The sequence below is a fragment of the Lepisosteus oculatus genome, chromosome 2 (assembly GCF_040954835.1).
Source record: "Lepisosteus oculatus isolate fLepOcu1 chromosome 2, fLepOcu1.hap2, whole genome shotgun sequence".
NCBI classification, from domain to species: domain Eukaryota; kingdom Metazoa; phylum Chordata; class Actinopteri; order Semionotiformes; family Lepisosteidae; genus Lepisosteus; species Lepisosteus oculatus.
In genome coordinates this window covers 46,025,406-46,047,070 of record NC_090697.1, presented here as the reverse complement: position 1 = coordinate 46,047,070, position 21,665 = coordinate 46,025,406, and the positions used below count along the sequence as shown (strand labels likewise).

The following is a 21,665-nucleotide window of genomic DNA, read 5'->3' as shown; positions in this document are numbered from 1 at the left end:
AAGTTCTAAAATTTGGTGATGTCTTTCTAGCAGAAGAAAAGGAGATTTGGGGTATCTAAGCACACTTGTGGATGTTATTAAACTTTGATTTCATAGCTGAGCTGATTCCAGTAAACAGCAGTCATGGTCTTGATAATGAAGCTTAGTAGACTTTTAAAAGTGCCTTTTAATTCTCCATTTTGCATTATAATAATGAGTAGTTATTTTTTAGCATTTTGGAATCCTATGCCTACATCTAGTGGAGTTAAATCGCCTCAGGACCTAGAAGAGAATTTTAACATGTTCTGCAGTAGCTCTCCAGAACGTAGCATGTAGTGCATATTATTCGGGGGGAGAATGTCTAGTCACATTTATTTTCATTTTAACTTGCACGTATTTAAAAATATGTAAGTGCTTTATTTGGAGTTTTCAGATTCTTATTTATGTGTACAATATTGGAAATTGCTGTGCTTTGTTGGTTTAAGCTCAGCCTTTCTTCAGGAAATCTGTAGAGGGCGTTCTCTTTGAAAGTGCGTGCCCTGGTTAGTGTGCTCTGTGCCAGGTCCGGATTCGTGGTAAGAGGCTGTTCTCTGCCAAGTTGCACACAGGATGGATTAGCTGGAAATGTGTTTTGCTTCCCAGTTACAAATGTCTTTCTCCTACAGGCCAGCTGCGTCCCGTCTTGCCCGGAGTTTCTTGAACAGTTTCGGCAAATACGTGACGGAATTCCATTTCTTTTAGTAATCACCCATTTGATGGGTGTCTGCAGAGACATCATGTGTTTTGTTCTGTGTCTTTTGATGCAGTGTGATAGTTTTGTTTGTTAAGCTTTTTCTCGTACACTGCATAGTAACACTCGATCCTAAGATATTAGAACCGTTGGAATGTGATGCTTTATTGTATCTAATTTAGGATTTTTCTTGTGGAGAAGAATAAAAATGTACATTGAATGGTAAAATGAACATAAGACTTCATGCATGTTTTTAGAAAAAACAAATACACAATTTCCAATGTTAAATTAATGTTTTTTCTGTCATTTCCACTAATTCATTGTTTGTGACTGATACACACTTGACTTGGATTGTTGCTGGATTGTGCTTTAATCAACTCTTTAGTGAGAGATTTGGTTTGGTGATGAGGTGGTTCAACCTGGTGACTGTCACGCCTGGTACAAACTGCTAAAAAAACACCACCCATTCCTCCTCTTCAAGGTTTAATGAAGCCTTTTTCTAAAAGATATCGGCAGTCATGACGCAAATGTGCATAGCAATATGGTAATTGTTGTACACACTGTCCAGGTGTGAAGGTCTAGCCTCTACAGAACCTCACTTAGAGAAATTATGGCAACTGTGCTGCATGAGACTGTGCCGATCAAGACATACTCCTCTGGAGTTGCCACAGTGTGACAACACATGTCCTTCTGCTACTCCTTCCACTTGTATAATGATGGTTTTAGAACAAGATGAGGATGCGACAGTTATGCTGTTGTGGAGTGCTAGACCTGAGCCCCTTTTAATATTTGTTGGCCAAAGTGTGGTACATTGGTCTTGTATACCAGTGAAAAGATATGTTACAAGGAGACCTCATACAGGTATTGAATATCCTCAAAGGCACTGACAAAATCAATCCAGGTGATTGCTTCAGAATGAACTGAGAAGCACAAATCAGAGGGCACAAGTGGAAACTATGTGAAAGTACTTCTCTAACCAGGAACAGGAAGCACTTTGCCCAAATGGGAGTGGGACTAAGGAACAAGCTGTCCAGCCATGTTGTTGAAGCTGATACTCTTGAATGGGACAGGAGATTTTCTGGGTAAAGGTGGTACTGGTGTGACATGCCCGGTTGGCGTGGCAGAGGTACTAGTGGGTTTTTCTCTACCATCTAAAATATCAGTAGAAAGCTAGTTTCAAATACAACACTTGAAACCTATCTTATGGTGAATGCTCAATAATTCCTTCTGAACAATCGCTGACCTGCTGGTCAATTTATTTTTAGCAGTACATAAACGAGAGGCTTCTTTCAATAAAAGGTCATTTTTCATGGTTCTTACCAGCAGGCCTCACCATATTTTAACATAACTGTCTACCTTGTGCAGGAAGAATTGAGCCAAATCCAAAAAGACAGCATCTGCATCATCACAGCTACAAAAAAACTACATTTTCCCGATAATAACTTGTAATAATGACAAATTCAATTCATTCAACTGTTCCTTTTGAAGATAAGTTTATTTTTTGTGAACCATCCATCCATTTTCTAACCGCTTCATCCCATATAGGACTGCAGGGGATCCAGAGCCTATCCCTAAATGCAAAAGTTGCAAGGCGGAGTACACCTGGGATGGGACGCCAGTCCATCACAGGGCTCATACACACACGCACACTCACACAACAGGGCCAGTTTTCCCAGAATCCAGTTAAACTACCAGTATATCTTTGGACAGTGGGTGAAAACTAGAACACCTGGAGGAAACTCACACAAACAAAGGGAGAACATCCAAACACACAGATAGCACCCCAGGTCTGGAACTGAACCCTGGGCCTCAGTGCTAACCACTGTGCCACTGTGCTGACCTTTTGTCATCCATTAAAAGAAAAATATTTGATGAGACATCTGTTACTGCACTACACTTTCAAAACAACTGTCATGATGAAAAGCAGGTCAAATTTATTCAATTTTTTTTCATTAGCTCATAAGCATTTGATGTTGGTTGCTGTAGTGCCGGCCTTGAAGTCCTCACCAGTGTGAAGCAGGTGTTTCCAGGGTGTTTAAGGGTCTCTGAAGTGTTCGTTTGCTGAATGCTTAATTCTACTTGTTGCTCAGTGAGCACATGTGGTGTGCCTTTGCTGAATGATAGTTTCATATCTTTTGATTTTAACATGGCCAATAATTCAGAAAAAAATAAAAAATAATATTGCACTCCTTTTCATTAGCAGTTCTTTTTACATAATCTTTAACAATTTGGGTACTAAAACAGTGCAAAGTTGCTCTTCCAGAGCAGAAGTATCTTATTGGGATTGGGGTGACCAAAAAACAAAGGAAGGAATGTACTGTTTTTTTGTGTAAACGTAGCCATTTGACCCTTAAACTGCAATATTGAACTCTGGGGGATCGAGGGAGATAACGGAGGAAAAAAGTATTACCAAACTGTAATCCTTTATAATAGCTGAGATTATACTGTATGTCAGCATGAAAATGGAAATTTGAATTTTCTTATCTGTTTTTATTGTTATGCCTCTCACTCTGCCATGCGGTAAATTCAGTAGGACAGAAAGAGAATTTCTCTTTGTTGTAGAACATTAGAAGGCTAATGCACATAATGACAAAAGGATAATTTATTTTTAACTTGCATGTTTCTGATTTATAGTGCCAAACATGGTATAGTATCACTAGAGACCATAAAATAACATTATTAATTCAGCATGGGAACACATAAGGGCTTTCATATTATCGTCACCAATGAGAGAAATTAGGTTTATTCTGTGTAGGTGATCTTTTCTTTCTTGAGCTTCTGTACAAAGCTGGCACATGACTGCTGCCGATTCCCACTACTGTGTCCGAGTGCAGTAATCTGCTCCATGAATTACAGCATTTTTATCTGCACTGTTAAATTCTTGTGTCCTTCTCCCTCCTGTGCCTTTTTTGATTAATAATGATTTGAGCACTCAAACTGAACACTTCTATGGTGAAAGGTTAGCAGACATAAATCCAAATCAAAATGTATTGATTGAATCAGTGTTCTTTCCCCTGATACTTGGTGGAAGCACCTCATGCAGAATTTGCACCTACAGTATTACATTTAAAAAAAAAAAATTCTACTAACTGTGCACAACTGGATGGTACACTTATGTCTCATTGTTCTTTGAAAACCTGTCCAGGGTCCGTCAGGTTATTAGGGGATTGTTGATTGACAGCACTATTCAAGTATTGCCAAAGTATTCTATTAAATTTGAGCCAATACTTTGACTGGGCCACTTAAGGACATTTACTTTAGTCTTTTTAAGCCACTTAAGTGTAGCGTAGGGCTTGTGCATTGGGTCATTGTCCTGTTAAAAGTTGAAGTTTTGAACCATTTTTAGGTCTGAAGTAGGTTTTCCACTAATATTTTCCATCCATTTTTCCTCAGGCTTGACACTGTTACCAGACCCTACTGATGAGAAGCAGAACTAGAGCATAATGCTTCCACGAGCCTGTTTGGCAGTATGAGTGGTGTGGACTAGGTTATGTGCTATTCTGAATTTTTGCCTGTCATAATGAAAGAAAAGTTACAAATGTCTTGTATGACGATTTGTTGCATATTATTGCAAGTTTCAGTTGGGTTTCCCACTCTACCATGGCTTTCAAAGTCACTGTTAGTCTCATGGTGGCAACTCTTACCAGTTTCTTCCTTGCCTAGCTTCTTTGTAATATTCTTCAAGTTTGAAGGGACAGCCTGATCTAGGCCATGGGTGGTTACAGTACTCATTCAATTTCAACATGATGAACATATTAAGTGCTTTTGAAACTTTTTATACCCCTCTCCTGATCTGTTCCTTTCTACTGCTCTGTTCCCAAGTTTAAGGGTTCTTGGTCTTAATGGTTTATACTTTGCTTTGAAATTACTAATTGACTATAGGAATTTACAGAAACTTCTGTGGCCCTTATTTTTGTACAGAGGCACCTGTTTTGTGCAGGTGATTTAATCTACATCCATAACAAAGGATGTGAATACTTATACTATCAACATATTTATGAAATATGTCAATATTTTAAATCAAAATTAGAATGCTTAAACTGCACATATTTATGAGTGAAAAAGTTAAAATATTGCTAGACTAGAATACAAGACTTTAAGAAAGTCTAGTTATTAATCTCATGCTCATGTGTTTCTTCAGGTTTAAAGCAGAACAACATGGTTTAAAAAAGCAAACCTCTGCTGTTACACTTGATTTTCTCATAAAGGATTATTTTCATTATAGTATTCAACCTCACTTGCCCCAAAGCCTCTGTGGTTTCTTATTGAACGATATCCAAGGCTTTAGTAACGATCTTAATAACTGCTTGAGTCGTCTTAGTCCTGCTGGCATGTTTTCACTAGGGCTGATTGTGGTAATTGGATCATTACTGTAGAATGCAGTAAAAATAAAGGTTTTACTCAAACGAGTTGAGAGGTTAATTCAATAAGGCCATTAAAGAATATCCCATCGTCTCAATGTGGACCTGAAGTGTTTAATAAGGAAGCCCCTGTGTTTCTTTAATGAAGCTGGAAGGCCCTTGGCAGTGCACTCAGCAGGACTGCAGATTATGATTCTCCTGGTATGCTGTACTGTACTGGGCTTTTTCCCTGGTTGCTTTTTTAGGAATGCAGGAGTTTTCACCTGCTGTGATTAGACTGGGTTGTGTCACCACAGAGGGCCTCTTGCTGTGTTATGTCTAGTAAAGGGATTCTTCACTTCCAGTTCTTCAGAGATCTGGTCCCTGTGATCATGTCACCTGGTGACAGTTCATCCCTGTGATAAATTGCTCGGTCACATATGCTCAGCAAGACAGTTTGACCCATTGTAATTGAAACAAATGTCATCCTAGTGTTATTGTTAGATGGGAAAATAATACTGTGAGTATGAACACAATCTAGAGTTTGAATGCAAGTTTGATTTTGTCTGTACTTATGTGGTTAAATAATCCCTGTTACGATCGGTCTACAGCATGACCTAGTTTCAAATCAGTGTTCTAAGCCTTAGGGCAAAATCCATAGTCTATATGGCTCCTTTACTTGTTGAGCCACGCGGGAGACAAAAATCTGATAACACTATGTGATTCACTGCACATCATGATCACATTGCTGAATGATAATTGTAGAGTATCATTTTTGAGCTTGATAGTAGCACTGCACTTTGACCAAGGACTAAGGTTTCAAATCATTCTGAGTCACCTGGTGTAGGCCAAGTGGCGGTTAGGAGTTACAAGGACATACCTGAACAGGATGAGTCACTCACAGTTTGAGTTTTGTGTTTTCAGTGAGCAATTATTACAATAACTTTGCCCACACACTGTCATTTTTTCAGCCATCAGGAGTGTCTCCCATGTTCAGGCTCCTTCCCCTTAATAAAGTCAAAATGGAAGTAAAAGCATAGTAACTAAGTGGGTTCAGGTTTCTTCAGAGTTACTTTCAACTTTCTCATCAATGTACTTTGAGATACAAGTTGTACAAATTTTGTTTGTGTTCCTGTTCACATTGGCTCTGAATCTAAATCTTCTCATAATATTTAAAGTTAGGGTTATTTTTTGGATTTGAAATTACAGAGAAAAGGCTTCAGAGTAGTTTGAGGATTGAATAGCAAGTGTTAAAAGTCCAAAAATGCAGCATTGTTCTTTCCCCATATGTTGTTACTGATGTTTACTATAACATACCTGTTAAATTTATGTACATACTGTGTATCAACTATGTACATATTATTAACTATATCAAGTTTTTTTATATGAATAAATGCCTTTTTCTTTTATTTTCCATTACATATCTTCCTAGACAGTAGTTTAGGACTAGCACACTTTTTATAAACAGTTTAATTTTTTTTTACATGTGCCTGGCTATGCTTTGTATGTGCAAGACTGAGGAGTATTCATTTACTGTCAGTGGTGTTTGGACTGATGTAGAATTTCTGTGTTCAGATTTTTGTATTTCGTTTGACATTTTCGGTTTTGCAGTGCTCACTGTGAAATATCCCCAGATCCTCTCTCCCTCTTCTTTGCAACACAACTGAGGTGAAGGGAGCGAGGAGGAGTGGTGTTGTGGCAAATCTCACACGTTGCATCCTGTCCTTTTTTTGTGTCAGCTCTTTCTGGCATGGCATCGCAGTTCATCAGTGCAAATCTCATGGTAGTTAGTATTTATCATTTCTGTGAATTGTACGTCTGACAAACACGGACACCCATTTAGCTTTTTGGGCATGGATATAAAGTTTGGTTTCTTAATTAGTGCTGTTTTAACAGTTTTCTTCTTTAGTTTTATTAATACTAGGATAATGAATGCTTTCCATATCAGCATGTTTTGACATTTTTTTCCAGGGAGAATACTGCAAGAGACTCTACTAGTTGAGCTTTTCTCTTTATTATTTCATTTGACTATTTAAAATGTTTTATTTTTCCATCAGTGATGCTGATCATTACTGTATTACTGCACCCTGTTTTTGTGTGCAGTGTTCTGCTTGTTATGATTTCAGGTGAGCTATTTCCTGGCCTTCTCTTGAGCCCACTTTACTCTTGACTAGTGAACAAACAGTAAGGAGAATATTCACAATCACTAGCATTCAGCCCATGCCTTAGAGATGTTTTGTGTGACAGATGGAAAGTTCTGACCACACACTAAAGCTTAGGAACAAAAAAAGACTTGGATATCTGTGCATATTTTTGACCATTTCTACTTTGTGAGTAGTTATTTCATTGCAGAAACTGTTACAAAGTCATTTGCAGAGTAGTGTGTTAAAATAATAATACATTCCTTACACATACTGTACAGGGTGCATTTCTGGACATTCCACTCAAAGTACTTTACAGGTAATGAGGACTCCCCTCCACCACCGCCAATGTGCTGCACCCACCTGGATGATGTGACGGCATCCATAGTGCACCAGTACACTCACAACACATCCGCTAACAATAGGAGAACAGAGTGATGAAGCCAATTCAAAGATGGGGATTATTAGGTGGCCATAACTGATAAAGGTCAGGGGGGAAATTTGGTCAGGACACTGGGGTAACACCCCTTACCCCTGCAGCAGTAAACACATAAGTCTTTAGTATGAAAGTCAGCTGTCTTGACAAAGGGACAGTGGTTTATTTTCATGCAAGCTGAGACACAGCTGTCCATGGGGGGCTGTGGAAAAGGAGTGCAGCTGTCTGAAGTGAGGGACACTGCAGCAACTGGTGGGTGTAAGCAGAGAAGGAAAGCAGTTTTGGTCTGACTAAAGCTTTCTAGCCTATAATTATGTAATGTTTCAGAGGTGTGCATTAGCATGATGCAGACGTAGGGAAAAACGACAGCAAGTTTGGGCAATTTCCCTATCTTTACCTGAAATTTGTTTCACCTCATCTGAACACACGATTTAATATTTGTTGTAGAGAGCTTAGCATGGCCTAGAAGAGATGAATACGCCTTGCTTTTAGTGCACAGTGGGTTGTGTCTGCTAAAAAAGATAACCCACTGGATTTTGGAAAGATTTGGAAAGCAATAACAGGCCACTGTTACCTGTGATACCAACACTTGCATGAAAAAACAACCTAAAATAACATTGAAGCGGAAGCAGCTAGTGGTTTCCAGTTTTAATAGAGGCAAGTTCCCCCCAGAGGCTGAAGGAGGAGGCACTTCCTTCCCATTGCAGGAAAATTTCTTGCAGCGGCATTGAAAGCAGTTGTCAGGAGTGATTATTTTAGTGTTTAGTGCTTGCTTCTACCCATTATTTACCAGTGCACTTTTAACTGTGCTGAAGGAAATTTCATTATTATTGTTGTTTAAAAAATAACCAGTTGGAATTGCTTTATTTCATTCTCATTTTGAAAGGAAAATGAATAGTTTTACGTTTGTCTTTGAGGAGTTTTTGCAGTTTTTTTACCCCACTAATATAAATTGTACAGTGAATGTCAGGCTGTATGTTTATTGGCTTCTGTGCCCTGGTGTGAGTGTGTGTCTGTGTGTGTTGTGCGATGGACTGGCTTCCCATCCAGGATGTATCCTGCCTTGCACCCTGTGCTTGCTGGCATAGGCTCCAGCTCCCCCATGAACCTGTATTGGATAAAGCAGTTAAAAAATGGATGGATATTATAATCCCTGTCCTCCAGTACTCTTCTTCCCAATAAATAGAAATTGTTTGTAATATTTTTATTTTACACAATGTGCTGCTTGATTTTTTTCCTTTCACGTTCTACACATAAAATACTTTTTTGATTCATCTGTCTCCCAAAATAAATATACTCCTGAATAAATTGCTGACATTTGTTGTTATTTTTCTGAGTTTCCTCGATTTATTTCCAAACTAAACAACATATACTGTATGTACTAATTGGATATGTTGTGCTTTAATGGCTTTATGCTCTTATTAAAGAAAATGACACTAAAGGTTAGGCAACAAAGTTTATTTAGAATATACATTCATGGAGAGGATTTTAGAAATGAGAAGCTGTGGCTTTGTGTTTCTGAGCAGGCATTCCCCCGTTCATGATACTGGGTTTCTATGCAGCCTGTTGAGTGATTTGTATAGACTGTCCTGGTTATCCTGCTTAGCTGACAGAATTTGAGGTACAGTAGCAACAAATCTCTGACTGGTTTGACACCATACTCAGTGGGGTCTTAAATATTTAAGCAACAATAAGCAATTTCTGATACCATGGCAGCCAGGATGAACAAATTACTATAAATAAAAATATATATATAGAACAGTGAAAGGGAGACTATAAATAAACAAACTTACTGAACATAGACTGTAGTAAAGTGTCTTTGGTTAATAACAAGAAGAACTTTCTGTTTTATGTCATTAGCCTTTGGCTCCGTTTACCACAGTGTACTGTAATGCTAAGACATTGCATAAATATCTACAAAACGTTGTAGGTCAGAGCTTAATGTACTACAGATGTGCTTTACAGTGAAGCAGGTTTCAGGAGTCCTGCACAGACATAAATGTTATTTTTTTCCGAAAAATAAGTGGAGTGTAAGTCAAGCAGATGCCCCACTTTGTAATTCAGCTTTCAAAGCTGACAACTATGCGCATTTAGAGGACAAGTATAGGGAATTTGCAAAACGTTTACGGGATGACATTTTAGCAAAATATGTTCCCTTCTCTGGGTCTCTCGATGAAACATAGTTCAGATCTCAATGCTAGAAAGTTACGTTCCAAAACAAAATATCTATTTCTGTATCTGGTGGTTAGGTTGACAGTCAGGCAGCCGGATGGTCTGAATGGCCTGCTCTTGTTTATCTTTTTATGTTATTAAAATATGTTCAGTTACTTTAGGAAATCATTGGCAAATGTAGCTGTAGGTACATTCATAGAGCACATGGAGCACCTTGTAAAAGTAACATCAGAAACAATACATTTTAGTTGAATATTTTTTTCCTGTATTTCTACGGATTATCTCAGCAAAGAATTGTTAAAACTTGTTCATTTCAATACAGCAGAAGTCTTACTGTAGCTAGAACAAAACAAGCAGACATTGAAACTGAAGACTGACCTGATTGGAGGTAGGCAAGAAAAACTGCACCTTTTTTACCTTGGAGAATGCTTAGAAGACATGATTGAGATATTAAATAGAATTGAATTAATACATTTTACTGTATGTGAGTACTCATCTGGATGCTTGAGAAGTGTTTTGGCTTTCACATTACATTATACCTGTTTTAACTATACATTATTTGACACCCTTTGAAATAATTATTTTATTAATAATAAAATGAGGCAATTTGTATAGCTGCTAAAATTTAAACCTGCCTTTCTTAATGGGAAGAAAAGTGTGCACCAAAGGGCTGTACGACCTTAGCCTTTAGCATTGTGATTTTTGACCATAATTATCTGTAGCCAGTATGTGTATTTTGAATTAAGATATAATTAATAATTTTCTTTAAAGAAGAGCCTCTTACTACTTACTACAGTGCTTATGTGCTTTGAATTGATAATGAACAAGTTGAGACTCCAGGGTGAAAACTTTAGTTAATCGGGTGCATAGTTACTGGAATACTGTGAGCATTTTTTATGCACATTCCCATTTCTCACAAAACCAGTTCTACTGTAAGATGCACATGTTGCAAGTTTGCAAATGAAAGTTTTCTCCCTAGGATCCTGCAGAATAAACTCTGTAATTTTACATCATGTGCTGAACTCCACAGTTGTGTTAACAAAATTAAAGCAAACAAAAATAGAAGAGAATACAGTTATTTTTAAGAGCTGTTACACCCTTTGGTAACGGACCAACAACAATATCTCCCTGAAAAAAAAATGCTCAGTGTGCCTTCAAACCAAAAATTAGTGTCATTTGAGACTGATAAATTTTATGCCAACATGGCTAAGGGCCATGTGACTCTGTTAGACTATTTTTGTCCCATAGTCTTTGTGGTCTTTGGCCCCTTCTGTTGGACACTCACTTGAAATGAGGAGGTGCTGGGAGGTTGTATGTCTCAGCAGACAGGACTACTGGCACCTGTGTCACTTGACTCGTCCTTTGGGAAGGGGTCCTCAGTAAACAGCCTGAACCAGCTCATTTAAGTATGGCAACAGCTGTCTTCATTACCAGGGATTAGGCAGAGGAGTATAGAACTTCTCTGATTTCAGGTTGGGAGGTTTGAAGCCGGTCATCAAGACCTAAGAAGTTATACTTGTCCTGATTATTTGATTTATTTTTTTACTCTTAAGCTTAGGTCACTGCATTAAAATTTCAGACTTTTAAAAATCACTGAATATACATTCCTTCTGGCCCTTTAATAAATGTAGATGTTGAAGAGAGATGTTTCACGATGAGTATGTCTTCGGTTTTTCCTAGTGTACACCCATTCTTATGACAAGCAGTGTTAGAAAGGGCTCTTGAAAGATTTCTGTAATCTCATTCTCAGCTCCATCTGGGACTATTACACACCAATTAACACACTCAAGACTAATGAAATTTTAATTATGAAATGTTTGCAATTATTTAAATAGAGTAGATTGAAAAAAATAAAAATACATCATAGTATTTGTACAAATTGTATTGTATATACATGTATTGTAATGTATATGCTGTCCAAAGCAATGTTTTTGTGCAAATTTGTAAGCAAAACTTAATGTTTGGCTTAAAAATAGGTTTGTGCCTTGGGATACATTTGTGAATATTTTATCTGTATTATTCATTATTCATGTTGATAATGATAATGGATCTGTGTAAGCACATTTATAACATTTAAACTGTTAATAAATACATTTATAATGTGTAACAGTTAATATGCCTGTGTGATAATTATTTGTAAATATTTATACAATCTCTAAGCATTGTATTTTTCTTATGTAGCCATTATAAAGTTGGTGACTGTCCCTCTGTAGGTAACTTTAAGGTAGTGAGAGATGAATTTGAGCAAAAAACACTTCTCAGCAGCATTCCATCTCCTCAAGCTGAGAGATAGTCTAGATTGCGCAGAGTCCTGAGTACACACTGATCTTCCCATCTACAGATATCTGGTCTCAGAGTGAGTGTGTGAGATGAGAAAGAAACAACTGCTGCTGTTTCAGGGGCACAAATGTTGTTTACAGTGAAGTGTTCCTGGCCAAACAGGATTAGCCAGTATAGTTAGTGATGAGAAGAGTTGCTGGTTGTTTGTGAAGATCTAGTGCATGTTGAAGACAATGAAAGGTAAAGAGCAAAGATTTGAATGGAAGCTCATGATTGTGATGCATATGCAGTGTTTTGTAACTAATAAAAACAGAGTAAAGAACTGACTTCTGAGAAGAGCTTAGTGAGGAGCAACCTAAAAGAATGTAGATCAGGCAGTTTTTCCTCATAGAGGAACACCATAAACCAGCTAGGATCCTGGAGAGGGAGGGGGTTCGAAAGAAGACAGAGTGAAAAACTATGTTGGCAGTCTGGTGGGAAACAGATAGTGGTGACAGTGAATCACACCTTTTGAATTTGACACCAAGTGTCATACTATGTCTTTAGCTATGACCAAACTCTGCCTCACTTTCCGATTAACTTGTTTTCAGTGAGTTTCAGTAAGTGACGACTTCCGTGAAGAATAGTCACACAGGCCAGTGATGAGGCATCCCACCCACCCTGTCTTATCAGGTCAAAACCTTTGACTGGGTGACTGAGTGCCCACGCCAGACTCTAAGGCTTGTAGAAGCTCTTGTAATAGGTTTATCAGTTATGCATGCCGATAGCGGCACATGACCAAAGTCACTGTGGGCTGTATTGTTCTGATTTTCATCATTTTTGAATACAGTAGTTTGTCAGGGAACATAAAGTAGTTAACTCTACAGTGAATTGTTGTTGTTTTAACTTTATATAATGCTGAATGTAATTACCTTAATGAATTATGGTATCAAGTTGACAAGAATGAGGAATGATTTTCTATGTAGATGAACTACGGTTATCTTATAATGATATGCTCCAGAAACTCAGCTTTGCTAAAAATCAAGAATTGATGCTTTGCGGAAAAACCTTATGATTTGAACACAGTTAAGAGGCTTTTAACTAGATGGCTTTCTGAAACCTATGGGAGTGCATTTGTTTATATTAATATTGTGTATATTACTGCAGGGTCAGTGCTGACTTTATAGATGTGGGTTACTGAAGCAGAAAGTTAGTGAATTGCTTAACATTAAGCACTGGTGCACATAATTTAGTGCAAGAACATCACACACAGAAATAGTGTAGAATTTAATTTATTTTTTGCATAATATTAGCAGGTATTGCAGTAGTGAAATGTCTTTTTAATTAATTTAAGAATTCTCTGCATAAATAACAGAACCTTCTCAATTGTAATCCTCTCTAGCATTTTACCATTTGTTGTGTTTGATTGGCTACCTTTAGGGTATAATGCTGAACCAGTAATACAAGACATTTTCTGAATTTTCTAGGAACAAAACCCATAAGATACATCCTTTCATTGTTGTTTTAAACTCCTCATGAAGGCTGGGAGATAAAAAGAGACAGTAGTATTCTGTCTTCTAGAACTTTGAGTAGCTCCTAAAAGTCCTGTGTTTATGTAGTGGCAGTCCCTTTAAGTAGAACCCGTATATTGCACCCTCAGCATGCTACTGCGATTTGATGCTATCATGTTGCTAAGATACCACATTCACAATTTGTTGCAAGTACTTCCTGCTCACAGACCCAACAGGGCCTAGGTTCCTAATGTATTCAGGTATGATAGACTTTATTTTTTTCACAAGATTTAGTTGTGAACTCTTTTCAAAATTCAAAAAAGTTTGAAACATCAATGTAATCTACTTGTATATCTGACAAGCAATATGTGTTAATTAAAATTAAAAAATAATCACATTGTGCTGAGAGCAACTTACCCCCCCCTCCTTCTCACTAATGCGATTGAAGTGTTAGAGCAGGAATGGGCAATTCCTCCAGATCTTTCAGTGAACATGGTCTTCAGTACCAAAAAGAATAATTTCCCTGTTATCTAAGTAACTGATTAAAATTGCCACCTGGAGTTTGTGTTCTAAGTTGACAGGAGGGGTACCTCTTAGACCATACACAAGAGCCTTAGCTGGGTCTTATTATGAGAGAACCACAGTGACTGCAGATATGTGAGGAACTGCTTCTCAGACTATAACAATATTTTGTAAAATTTGTACTTTATGCTACCCAAACAGCCCAGTGTGCTGTAATGCCTCAGTCATTGAATGAGGAAGAGCTGAACAAGCCAATTCTTTCTAACTGAGCAGGGAAAAATTGGGAAGGTGGCAGATACCAAAGGTGATAAAAACATTACACTTTAAACCTCTTGCACATTCGTATGCCACCTGTATGATTGCTAATACAGTTTGAGTTTGAGAAACTTGTACTTGTGATGGGTGTGAAAAATATTCTGACCACAACGCCTCTTGTTCTTGTTTTGGAGTTATGTGTTTCAAAAGGATGTTTTCACTTGCAGAATTATGTTATATTGCTTCTTCAAACCACAGGAAGCCACAGTTTTGTCAGCTAAAATGTTGGTATATGACAGTGTGAAACCATCAAACAGAATAGACAAGTGCTCTTCTGTTAAACAGATTGATCTGCCTGGCCCATCGGCATCAGTTTCTCTTTGTCACTGGAGGGACTTTGGTTTGTCCAGGTCATGTTGCCCTTATTGATTTAGTGTAAAGCGCTTATCTAATCTCTTTTTAATCTTTTAAGAGTCTGAACAGTAATGTTGCATTTATCCTACATGTATTCCAATTAGGTACCACCCTACCCAAGTCAAGACCTGTATAAAAAAGCGGAAACTGAATTTACTTTTGTGGAAAACCCAATGAACTTTTTTTTTGCCAATGCATTCTCAAAAGGCAAAGGGGAGCATGTCTTTAAGTCCTCGGCCGAGTACTAAGTATAGATTTTCTACACTTCTCAACCACTTTCGATCACAAAGCCCATTAAGAGCAGATTAGACAAATGTCTGTGTATGCGTCTAACATTTAGTGCAGGTGTGAATTAAATATTCATCCTGATTTTTGTGAGCTTTTCTTTGTCAGTTCAATTTTAGAATATGGATACAGGCTCTGTTCAGGGACAGGTATTGAGATCACAGAGTAGCATTTACAATAATGATGTGTGATGATGTTTCTTTATTAGCCCTATACAATTTCTTGCATTAGGAATGCGTTTTTCGCATACCCCAGCTTTTCTCCATGGAGACACAGACACACAGACAGGGAGAGAAGCTTGGGGTCAGAGCACAGGGTCTGCCATTGTACGGCGCCCCTGGAGCAGTTAGGGTTAAGGGCCTTGCTCAGGGGCCCAACGGAGTAGGATTCCTCTGCCGGCCGCGGGATTTGAACCGGCAACCTTCCAGTCACAGGCGCAGATACTTAGCCACAGAGCCACCGCTCCGCCCTAAAGATGGGAGAAAATGTAGGACTGTGCAAAGTTGCTCAATTTTAGATCTTGATTTTAAAATGATTGGGGGATTTAAGATGTGTTTTGTATATTGAATATATAGTGGTAACTTACTGGTACTGTATTTATTCTTAAAAATATTCATTTGTATATACTGTATAGCAAGTGTGCCATCACTGTTCCTAGAGAGTTAATTCAGCAGATTTAGATGAGTCACAATTAAATCAAAATGTTGGTTTTGCAGAGTTGCACATATCCAACTTAAATATTAGGCTTGCTAAACTGGCATGCATTCCAAGTTTTGGCAAATTGCTGAGTATATTTTTGCAGATAAATACACCTAAAAGTTATTTCATTACTGTGCTACTTAGAGGCATGTCTGGCTAAATTGGTATCAGCATTACACAGTGTGGTTATGAAGCTTTAGTGATGTCTCAGTGTTCTTAACACAGAGTTTTGTATGTATTTGCAATTCAGCAGAATCTCAATTAAAGCTCAGATTTACGGGTTTTTAGAATGTCTCTTCTGGCTAGAAATTTCAAAATTAATATTATAATCTCTCCAGTCTGTAAAAACAAAGTAAAGTCCTCTTTCTTTGTTGGTTTGAAATTATCCTGATATACCTTAATTTTGTGTTTATACTGCTATTTGAGTTTAACACAAATTATTTATTTTGGCTAACTTGTAATACTTGTAATACACTGATCCTTTTTCTTGTTACTTACAGCAACACTTACAGCAAATATAAAGTAAATTGTCCATGTTGGATGTTTAAATTGAGCTTCCCTTCACAGTTTGGACTTGTCGGTTTTGCATTTAAGATAAAGAAACATCTGAACAATAAAAATAAGTGGAGGTCATTGAACAGATCTGACCTCCCTAACTGTCTCACCTTAATTCATTTGATAAAGAAATTTCTCACGTCTCCCCCTGATCTGCTTAATAGTAGTGCTGCTGACGTATAAAGGCTACTGTTTCAGCACCCTGAAATGGTTGATGAAGCTGGTCTCCTCCTATGCATCAAAGACTTTGGGATCCTTTGGAATAAATAGAGTTAAATAAAAGTAGTTCATTGTAATCATATGATTTTGAAGTATTTTTTTTAAATTTAAGTTTGCAATATCTGAATTGAAAAAATTCAGATAATTAACATACAGTATATAATAGAAATAGCCAAACCAACCTGTTAGTAGAGTCTGGGGCGCTTGGAGAAAAGAAGAGGTCTAACTTTACTTTTGCAGTGGTTGAAAGATGACCTGTCATCAGGAAATAATGGCCAGCAGTAGGAAGAATACAAGTAATGACACCAGCAGCATGTGTTTCTTGAAAGAAACCAGACTGTCTGCTTTAACAGCATGACTGGGTAGTTTGTTCCACACTCCTAGACCCCTTTGCAAACAGATCCATGTATTTCGCATCAGACAGTGGTTTCTGTTCTTTGGCATTTTCCCAGTGATTCCATTTTTTATAATATAGCATTGCAACACTGACTGTGTTGTGCAAACTTGTTGAATTGTACAAAAATATTTCATTTCAGGAGTGCATGTTTGTGGTTTCCAGGTGTTTAGTTGGGCTTCATTCAATTTTTTTTTCTGCTGTCCTGGAAACAGCTGTGTTTTCTTTCTCAGTTGGCAAGACCCGACATCAGTCACACGTCAGTGCTATTCAAGGTCTGAGTCTGGTGTGAAAATAAAAAAAATAATCAGAAACTGTCCACAGAACAGCTGGTGTTATTGCAGGAATCACCTGAATGTGCACTGTGTGCTCTGCATCACTAATGACGTTTTGAGTTTATAAAATGAAAGAAAAACTTCTTCAAGTTCTTGTAATTTGCATCTAAGATATTCTAAAAGCATCTGTGATGTCACCCTATTTCGATATTGGAATAGGTTTGCTTTTGCTGGAAATGGTGTGAAACAATGATAATTACACTAAGTGTCTGCTCTGCTCTGCTCCTTTATTGTTTGTTATAGCTTTGAAAGCTAAAAAGTATGTAGCAGCTTCTTACAGAAGTATTTTAGACCAATTGGGTTAGTGTCGAAAGCCACCAAGCACATTTAAAGATTATATTGAGCTACTGTATAGTATTCTTGACTGTCTTTTCCATAGACTAATGTTAATATTTGCAGTTTTTAAGTTGAAATCATCTTAAAACCTGTGTGAGGCGGATACCCTCACTTTACAATGAATCTTACATTCTGTGCCTTTGCCCTGACAGAATGTAGCACTGCACGGACTTTGGTTTAATACAATGAATCATTTTCTCTATGGAATTTTGCTTCACCAAATATAATAAAAGACTTCCATAGAGTGATTGGGAAGGTTTTCTTCTTCATTCTTCTGTGTAAACCCTGTGTAAACACATATTTCTACTTATATCATTTTTCCTCAGTGCTTAATTCATTCTTTTTTGTATAGTTTATCCTTGTCCTTATCACACATAAGATATTTCAATATCAAAACTCTTTTTCCTTTATAGCCATGCATCTATGAATAAGCAACTCAAATATATGCTTCATGTTTTGGTATTTCAGAAATGGTTTGGAAATAGGCTCAGGTTTTAGACAATGGGAACATACTGTCAAAATACCTTAGCTCAAGCAGTATTAAAACTTTTAGGAGCTACCGGTTTGAGTTCAAGGAATGACCAGTGACATAGAGAGGCAACTGCACTTTTGGACATTAGACAAAGAAATTGCCTTAAAACCAGTAGTGAGCATAACCTTAACACTAGTTAACTGGAAACTAGTGTAATTTAAGCATAGGAATGGAATACTGGTAACAGTAATGGAACGTCTTCCTGGCCAAACTGATATTTCGGTTTAAAGGTTTTACTGTTTATCTTTTTAGAAAAAAACATCTCACCATGTGTGGTCTGGCTTCCTTTTTTAATGAACATCTTACCAGGCACATCTAGCTTTTTGCAGCACACATTTTGTTAAACCAGTTTTTTTAAGATATGGCCTGTAGTGCCAATGCTTTTGTTTGTTTTTACAGTGAAATTGATGATTTTGTTTGGCGATTTCTTGTACCATTCTCAACAGCATGTCAATCTCCTGCTGTGTTTCAGTCATTGTTGCTGGCGCTATCTCTATGAAGCAAAGTTGTGCTGGCTTGCCTCTGAGTCATATCACCATGATGAAGTGACAGCTAGCCCTACAAATGGACATTTATGTCCAAAATCACAACATATTATATGAAATTCATGATTAAAAAAAAAAACTCCTCAGCTGTAATCCTTTCTGCCATAGTTTAGAAGGCTTTTGATTGGTGACGTCCTCGCAGAGGTTACTCTGAATGTTTTTTTTTTTATAATTCAAAGATGCATTATTTTCTCGTCTTATACTTAACATGAATAATTAAAGTGAGAAGTTTTTGGCTGAGGGGTTGGCCTCTTGCGGATTATATTGTCTGCAGTACATCTGTCTAGCCCCTCATTTGGGATGACATTTTAAGCAGGTTTTACTTGACTGTGGGTGAAATACTAGGGGGCGATACTGTCACTGTCAGTGGTGTTCTACTACTGTACACTTTTTGTCAATGGATGGTCGCGTCTGGGGAAGGAAGAGGAGCTTCAGATAGGAATTGTATGAAATTTCTCAGTTCTCTGAGCTGTAATGTAGTACTTGCTTAGAAATGTATATCGCCACGTGTGACCTCAGCATCTACTGGCCTACAAATGCAGTTTTGGCAACTTAATGCTAATTAGTGGAAAAAAACAATTACTGATGTTCTGAAGTTTCTAAAATTCTGGTGGTAAGTTATTGCTATGTGTTATATCGTGGTGAAACTCTGATACAAATATCATTGAATGAATCCAGCTGCTTTTGTCATGAAGGGTTAATTTAGAGGCTTGTTTGGTAATGGTAGGCGTCTCTGGGCTCTAGATCGAATATGCAATTTTACTAACTGGAGTGTTCTTCTGTTTACATTACTGAGGTGCTTTTGGAAAGCAGCTCCTCAGTTTTGTTATAATATTCTTAAGCCTTTTTTTTAGATGGAGTAAAATGTCTATAAGGTTCATGGAACAAGATGCTAGGGGTTTTTCTATGGAGAAGAGAACTGCGATGACATGGTACAGCTGTGCATATTTTAGTCTTGATTTAGACTTCTACACAATGTCCAGATTACAGGGTTGGAAAACAGTGCTTCACAGAGTTTCATCCACTTCTCCCCTTCCCTTTCATATTTGGTGAGCAGTTTTATTTTTGTGGGAAGAGGAATTTCCAACTCAGATATTTCCTCACTGCTGCAGCCCGCTTTGAGCAAAAAAAAAACAAAACAAAGGTGGATGAGTCTTTGAAAAAATTTCCAAAAAATGTTTTGTTATAGTTGCAAGGGAATGGTTTTCTTTTGTTCTTTTCTTCTCTTAGTTACTTCCAAATATTTTTATATAAAATAATTAAGGAACCTATAATGCACATTTAAAAAGAAAGCTTCAGAATAAACCCAGTGTTGGAGGAAATTCAGAAAATGGGTGTTTTTAATGTGATCATATGTAAGTAAGGAGAACAATAACAGCCAAAGCAGCTTTTAACAAGTTTATCTTAAGTAATACAGGTGGATATGCAATTGAGGTTGCCTTGTTGAGATGTATAATGCACAGATGGTACTCTGTCTTGCTTTCCTAAGCCCTGAGCTCTGTGTTTGCAGAATCCATGGGAAATGTTCTATGATCTTGAAAGCATGACCTAAAAATAAAGCCGCACGCCGTGAGCTGCCTGTGAAGCAGATACCACCCCCCCGATTTGTGTGGCAGTCAGGCTGACCTTGGTTAGTCCCACAGCTGTGAGCTGTGACTTGCTGACATGCAGGGCAGCCAGAAGCTTATAGCGTTGTCACTCCTCTGATCGATACTAATCTTCCTATAGTCACTTCCTGTAGTCATTTCACAGTGCGAAAAATAGTGGGAGGCTTGATGATTGTGCGGGCCGCCGGTGGGGGGGGGAATATGTATAAACAAACACAAAAGTAATTGAATGTGCAGTACCTTGGTAACCAGGATAATCAGCTAGAAGAAAGCTACAAAAACACCTGTCATACTTAAAGTGGAAAATAAACACCAGGTCGGCCCCCTGAATAGGTTTAACAGTGTGATGATCTTTCTACTTGATAAAAAATGGCCCAGAATAGTTCACATTCCCTCACTTGAAACACCTAGAAGCTTGATGGTTGGCCCTCCCCATGAGGGATGCTGGGATAGCTCCACTGGAGATTTTTAATCAGTGCTGCTGTGTTAATGAAAGGAAGGTGGAGCGGAAACTGAAACCGGAGGAGAGCGAGTGCTTCACAGTGGCGTCCTCTCTCTGAGCTGTGTCTCACGTGTCGCCTGTGAACTGCACACCAGCTCCAAATGTGTGTTGCTCCAGCAGCTGTTTTTCTGGGGAGTGGGTCGGGGACTACAATTTGAAATTCATGCTAGTTTCAGAAAATGCCATCAAAATTGGGGTAGTTTGTTGTCTCTCTTTGCTTTCAGGTGTGCGCTCTTTGCACGGTTATGTTAAATGACTGGTGTCAAAAGTATATTTTTGTTGTGAAGTCACCAGTTTTTTTCCCGCTTTTGTAGCATTTCTCAATGCATACCTTGAGATCTAACCAGTGTCTAAAGAGCTAATGATTTGGTTACTCTTTCACATCTTCGATTTCCATGCAGATTACATTTGGTACAGGAGTCTGGAATCGCAAAGAATGCAAGCAGGAGTCCTGCACTGTGTGATAGAGATTAAATTAGGTCTTGCGCATAAGACACCATTGCAAGGAAAAGACATGGGTTTTTAACAACAGATTTTGCAACTAAATTTTGAGCATTTTTCCCATATGGATATTATGAAACCTATGATACCATTCCTTGTGGTTTAGGAATGTCGTCATGAGGTTTAGTGGAACATTCAATGTTTTTGTGACCGATAAAAATATAGGGCAGCATGTAATTTAGAAGCAGCCGGTCTCTATTGTTGTAAATGTGAGAGGTGGCAATTTCACATTTGCCATTATACATGAAATTGGAAATCCTCACTAATGGAATTAAAACTTGTTTTAGTTATATAATGCAACTTTTCTGCTATTCACATGGTTATACAGTATGCTGTGGTTTTCCACATGAATTTGTCATATGCTATTAACACTCTATAAACTGTAGTTTGTGTACT

At 37.8% G+C, this 21,665-nt stretch overlaps 1 protein-coding gene across 1 annotated transcript in view; it reads left to right on the top strand.

The window, feature by feature from the left end:
• ppp2r5a (protein phosphatase 2, regulatory subunit B', alpha isoform) overlaps positions 1-21,665 on the top strand; it is a 109,500-nt gene that overhangs the window by 20,036 nt on the left and 67,799 nt on the right. The gene's annotated exons all lie outside the window — the stretch shown is intronic.